The sequence below is a fragment of the Pelodiscus sinensis genome, chromosome 7 (genome assembly GCF_049634645.1).
Source record: "Pelodiscus sinensis isolate JC-2024 chromosome 7, ASM4963464v1, whole genome shotgun sequence".
In the NCBI taxonomy this organism is placed as follows: domain Eukaryota; kingdom Metazoa; phylum Chordata; order Testudines; family Trionychidae; genus Pelodiscus; species Pelodiscus sinensis.
The window spans coordinates 1,092,463-1,098,876 of NC_134717.1; positions in this window are offsets into that span (position 1 = coordinate 1,092,463).

Below are 6,414 nucleotides of genomic sequence, written 5' to 3' on the forward strand. Positions count from 1 at the left end.
CAGTGGAGGTTGGGGGAGGGGTGGGGGCGGGGAATTGGGAGGCAGTGGAGGTTGGGGAAGGGGTGGGGGTGGGGAATTGGGAGGCAGTGGAGGTTGGGGAAGGGGTGGGGGCGGGGAATTGGGAGGCAGTGGAGGTTGGGGGAGGGGTGGGGGCGGGGAATTGGGAGGCAGTGGAGGTTGGGGGGAGGGGTGGGGGCGGGGAATTGGGAGGCAGTGGAGGTTGGGGAAGGGGTGGGGGCGGGGAATTGGGATGCAGTGGAGGTTGGGGGAAGGGGTGGGGGCGGGGAATTGGGAGGCAGTGGAGGGTGGGGGAGGGGTGGGGGTGGGAATTGGGAGGCAGTGGAGGTTGGGGAAGGGGTGCGGTGTATAAATCTACTAGCCTGGTCCCCCCAGGCCCTGGGGTGGGAGGGGAATGTGGGGAGGCCTTTCTCCGTCTCAGTCGAGGGCTGTGGGGGGGGCTGCGTGTCCCTTGGGCGCGGCCCCCGATGGATTGTTCTGGGCGTCGGCCCCCCCCCCGCGGGAGTGGCTCGTGCAGTCAGCTGCAGTGGGCGCAGGTTCGGTTCTGCGGGGGTCCGTCCCCGTGACATCAAGTCTGGATCGGGATGAACTCTGAGCCAGCTAACCCCCCCCCCAGCAGCCCTTGCTCCCCCCCCCGCCACCGACCCTGCATGCTGGCCCTGGAGAGTATGTGGGGGCTGAGTCCAGAGCCCATTTCGGGGCTGGGCTGCGTCCCGGCGTTGGTGCAAAGGGAGGGGCAGGCGGGGGCGGGCGCCGTGTGGGGTGTCTGGTTGCGGCGTGAGACCCGACACCCGAGCGGCCGAAGGAGACGCTGGGGCTGGCGGTGAGGGGAAGAGGCAGCGGTGGCGTGTGGCCAGCCAGGGCTGCTGGAGCAGGAGAGCCAGGGAGATGCCGAAAGCCGCCAGGCCAAGGCCGAAGCCGACCAGGGGCAGTTTCGGGGCAGGAGAGCGGCAGGCCAGCCTCGCCCGGATGTCTACACGCCACCAGCGTCAAGGCACCATACAGCCTACGCTGTGATTAAAGCAGGGTTCGCGGGCGCCCCGCATGCCGTCTGTCAGCAGGGCGAGGCCTCCCCCGGAGCACTTCCCCTCACTGGTGTGGGGCAGTGATCATCCCGGGTCTGCAGATGGGGAAACTGAGGCACGTGGGCGGCTCGCCCGCTGTGCGCCCTGCATCAGGACAGCCCCAGGGCAGGGGGGGCCCTCCAGAGATCAAAGGCAGAGTCCAGTCAGCAGCCGTGCCTGGCTCTGAGACATGCCGACGCCCGGGGACACTGGGCACCTTTCCGTTCTGTGGGGGCACGGGGTGCTTGTGCAGACCGGTGGCTGCATGGTTGAGGCAGGGGACTGGGAGGCAGAAGATGAGGGGGCTGCTCCCAACTCTGTTGCTGACGCGCCGTGTGACCCCTGAGCGAGCGACAGCCCTGCCCTGTGCCTCAGTTTCCCCGCCGGTAGGTCAGGCTAATCCCTCCGACCCGTGTGACTAGCGCAGAGCGGTTGGAGCCAGGCAGCCACCCCCAGCGCTGTCCCGTGACACCGACTTTTGCAGCCGCTCCTAGACCAGCCAGCGCAAGCAGGGGACCAGCTGTGCTGGGTTTCCTCTCGGCGGCTGGGAAGGGAACCCTGGTTCTGCTTTCCCAGGGGCAGCAAAAGGCTTTGGCTCCTCTGGCTCCCTTGCCCCTGGTTGGGGGGACCTGCCCTTTCTGAAATCGGCGGGATCCCCTGGAAGCAGGATCTGCTGGCAGCCAGGAGCAAAAAGTGCCGGGATTTGCCCAGGCAGAAACGCACGACCAGGCTGGGGCAAGACGATTTGGAGGCTCCTGGCCCCCCGACCCGCACCAGGCGGGGGCCGCAGGCCAGAGCCCTGAGGGCGCCAGGGAACGGGGAGGTCTGACCCCATCGTGGGCCTGCCGGGGGCAGAGGAAGATGGCACAGACCGGTATGGGCGTTAGCCAGACCAGCTCTCCAGGCTGCCGCAGGCTGGTGGATGGGGATCCTGGTGCCGGGTGCGCCAGGCTGAGGGGGCAGGGGGTGGCATACGCAGCAATGGGACAGGCCGACCCGGAGTTAGGGCTGGCATGATGCGCACCAGCTCCTGCCCCCATCACCGCGCCCTGGGGCGAGGCAGGGGACCCAGGGGCCGACATCCCCCCTCCCTCCCAGCCTCTCACAGCTCCAAATGGGGACAGGCCTAGAAAGGGGGTGCACCCCCCGCCCCGCGAGTACCTAGGCCCAGGAGGGTGTGACATGCTCGGGGGCTGTACACGCTAGTGGCCCTAGGCCCGCTCTATTGGGCATTCCTGGGGGGGGGGTCGCCCCTGGGGGCCTCATGTCAGGTAGATCATGGCCCCACCGGTTCTCACCTGGCCTGGGGGAGGGGTTTAGATGCAGGAAGGGGGGGAGGGGTGTCCGTGGTTTGGGAGCTCTTGGCTGGGCAATCACAAAGAGAAGAGACTGAGCTGAGCACTGGGGGTTCAGGGCCGGTGGACCCCCCCCCAAGGGGGCTGAGCCTGCCTGGCCCCTCACTTCGGTGCCCACGCGAACCCGGGCCGGGCTGGACCTCGCACAAGCGATAACCCGTCTCTGTTCTACTGGCTGGGGAGTCTCGTCTTGCTGCTATGGGGGTGCAGGGACGGGGGGTCCCCCATGTGCCGGCACAGAGGGTCAGTCAGGATATGCTGGGGGAGGGGATTCCCTTAGCTAGGGGCCCTCCTGGGCTCCCTCTGCGGGGTCAGGCTGTGGGGGGGGGGGGGGTGCTGGAGCAGGGGCTACTGTCCATGGCAGCTGGGCTGAAGTCAGAGCCCCTTAAGCAGGGTTTGGGGGGCTCTCTGGGAGGCGGGGCCCAAGACTAGCCGGGGGGTGGGGATTGGTGTCCCATGGCCGATCGCGGGACGGTCAGACTGATGGATTTAGGGCCGGATTTTGGCTGCCTCTACGCAGGGACAGAACTGGGGGGGGTGGATTGTAGAGACGCCCTCCCCCAGCGGCTGCCTGGTGCAGTGTCCCTCCCCACACGCCACCTGGCAGCATCTCCCCCCTCTCCCCCCACGAGGGCAGGGATCTGGGACGCCAGGCCTGGGCTAATCCTGCAGGGGCATTGGAAAGGCCTTGCCCGGAGCAAGCGCTCACGGGGGAGGGGGGTGGATCTCCTGCTGGGAGTCACCGGCCCAGCCCGACCCCAGCCACGTCAGTGCTGCGGAAAAGTCTGGGATTGCGACATTTTGCAGGCACTGGAAGGGGGCCATGTGCCCGGCCCTTCTGAGTCACCCTCTGAAAGCCAGGGCCAGGCCGGGCCAGCGGGACCGCAGCCCCTCCTAGGCTAGCAGGCACGATGCTCTGTCCTCCCAGCGCCAGCCCCCCCAACCCCACTCGTGCAGGGGCCTCCTGCCTTTCTAAGCACAAGATCACTTTTTGAATGTCAGTGCAAGCCAGGATCCACCTCAAACCCAAACCCCCTGGCCCCGCCTCCTTCCCCAAGGCCCCGCCCCTGCTCGCGCCATCCTCCCTCACTGCTATAGGCTGGGGCAGAGGGTTGGGGTGCGGGGGACGAGGACTCTGCTCTTGGGCTAAGGGATGTGGGTGCAGGAGGGGCTCTGAGCTGAGCCTGGGGCGGAAGTTGGGCTAGGACAGGGGTTTGGGGGGCAGGAGGGGATCAGGGTGCAGGTCCTGGGAGGGGGTTTGGGTGCAGGGGGACTCAGGGCTAGGACAGGGGTGTGGGGGGCAGGAGGGGATCAGGGTGCAGGTCCTGGGAGGGGGTTTGGGTGCAGGGGGACTCAGGACTAGGACGGGGTTTGGGGGGCAGGAGGGGATCAGGGTGCAGGTCCTGGGAGGGGGTTTGGGTGCAGGGGGACTCAGGACTAGGACGGGGTTTGGGGGGCAGGAGGGGATCAGGGTGCAGGCTCTGGGAGGGAGTTTGGGTGCAGGGGGACTCAGGGCTAGGACAGGGGTTTGGGGGGCAGGAGGAGATCAGGGTGCAGGTCCTGGGAGGGGGTTTGGGTGCAGGGGGACTCAGGACTAGGACGGGGTTTGGGGGGCAGGAGGGGATCAGGGTGCAGGCTCTGGGAGGGAGTTTGGGTGCAGGGGGACTCAGGGCTAGGACAGGGGTTTGGGGGGCAGGAGGGGATCAGGGTGCAGGCTCTGGGAGGGAGTTTGGGTGCAGGGGGACTCAGGACTAGGACGGGGTTTGGGGGGGCAGGAGGAGATCAGGGTGCAGGCTCTGGGAGGGAGTTTGGGTGCAGGGGGACTCAGGGCTAGGACAGGGTTTGGGGTGCAGGAGGGGGATCAGGGCACAGGTCCTGGGAGGGAGTTTGGGTGCAGGGGGACTCAGGACTAGGACAGGGGTTTGGGGGGCAGGAGGAGATCAGGGTGCAGGTCCTGGGAGGGGGTTTGGGTGCAGGGGGATTCAGGGCTAGGACAGGGTTTGGGGGGCAGGAGGGGATCAGGGTGCAGATTCTGGGAGGGAGTTTGGGTGCAGGGGGACTCAGGGCTAGAACAGGGTTTGGGGGGCAGGAGGGGATCAGGGTGCAGATTCTGGGAGGGAGTTTGGGTGCAGGGGGACTCAGGGCTAGGACAGAGTTTGGGGGGCAGGAGGGGATCAGGGCACCGGTCCTGGCAGGGAGTTTGGGTGCAGGGGGACTCAGGGCTAGGACAGGGTTTGGGGTGCAGGAGGGGATCAGGGCACCGGTCCTGGCAGGGAGTTTGGGTGCAGGGGGACTCAGGGCTAGGACAGGGTTTGGGGTGCAGGAGGGGGATCAGGGCACAGGTCCTGGGAGGGAGTTTGGGTGCAGGGGGACTCAGGGCTAGGACAGGGTTTGGGGGGCAGGAGGGGATCAGGGCACCGGTCCTGGCAGGGAGTTTGGGTGCAGGGGGACTCAGGGCTAGGACAGGGTTTGGGGTGCAGGAGGGGGATCAGGGCACAGGTCCTGGGAGGGAGTTTGGGTGCAGGGGGACTCAGGGCTAGGACGGGGTTTGGGGGGCAGGAGGGGATCAGGGCACAGGTCCTGGGAGGGAGTTTGGGTGCAGGAGGACTCAGGGCTAGGACAGGGTTTGGGGGGCAGGAGGGGATCAGGGCACAGGTCCTGGGAGGGAGTTTGGGTGCAGGGGGACTCAGGGCTAGGACAGGGTTTGGGGTGCAGGAGGGAATCAGGGTGCAGATTCTGGGAGGGAGTTTGGGTGCAGGGGGACTCAGGGCTAGGACAGGGTTTGGGGTGCAGGAGGGGATCAGGGTGCAGATTCTGGGAGGGAGTTTGGGTGCAGGGGGACTCAGGGCTAGGACAGGGTTTGGGGTGCAGGAGGGGATCAGGGTGCAGATTCTGGGAGGGAGTTTGGGTGCAGGGGGACTCAGGGGTAGGACGGGGTTTGGGGTGCAGGAGGGGATCAGGGTGCAGATTCTGGGAGGGAGTTTGGGTGCAGGGGGACTCAGGGCTAGGACAGGGTTTGGGGTGCAGGAGGGGATCAGGGTGCAGATTCTGGGAGGGAGTTTGGGTGCAGGGGGACTCAGGGCTAGGACAGGGTTTGGGGTGCAGGAGGGGATCAGGGTGCAGGTCCTGGGAGGGGGTTTGGGTGCAGGGGGACTCAGGGCTAGGACAGGGGTTTGGGGGGCAGGAGGGGTTCGGAATGCAGGCTCCAGCTGGGCACCATTTACCACAGGTGGCTCCTGGGTGGTGGCGCAGGGGACTAAGGCAGGCTCCCCCCTACCCTGGCCCTGCACTGCTCCCCAAAGCAGCCAGCAAACTCTCCATCCCTGTCCCGTCCCCCCCAGCTCTGTAGAGACAGGGTAGAAGGTGGGGGGAGGGGCACCCTGACATCAGCACCCTGGCGTTGGGGGGGGCAGCTCCGAGGCGGAGGGCAGGAGCAGCGCGGCAGTGCTGAGAGGGGCAGATAAAGTGCTGGCCCTTGACAGCCTCCTGGCCAAACCTGCCAGGATCCCCCGTCAAAGGCTCCAAGATCCCCTTCTACTGGTTGGTGACCACTGGCCTAGTGGTCAGAGCAGAGGGCTCTGTGCCTAGCTCTGCAGGGGTGGGGTGTGACAGCGGGGGGCTGTCACGCTGCCTGCGTTCTATTGCACCCTCCGCTGCAGACATGCAGGGTGACCTGGGGCAGGTCAGAGCCAGGCTGCGCCTCAGTTTCCCCCATGCCACAGGGAGACTAAAGCTTACCCCCGCTCCAGGTGGAAGGGATGGACATCATGGGAACGGCTCTTGGCTTCCATCGGATTGGCCAGGGGTGGGGGTGAGAGCAGGGGGGGGACACAACCTCGCAGCCCCCTTGCCCTATCTCAAGCCATTCTCTGCTGTGGGTAGGGAGGGGGGTTGGGGACCGGCCCGCGGAGACCCTGCGCCCTGCGAAGCCCCTGGGGGCAGAGGGCTGGGAGGCCCGAGACCACACCAAGGAGGCA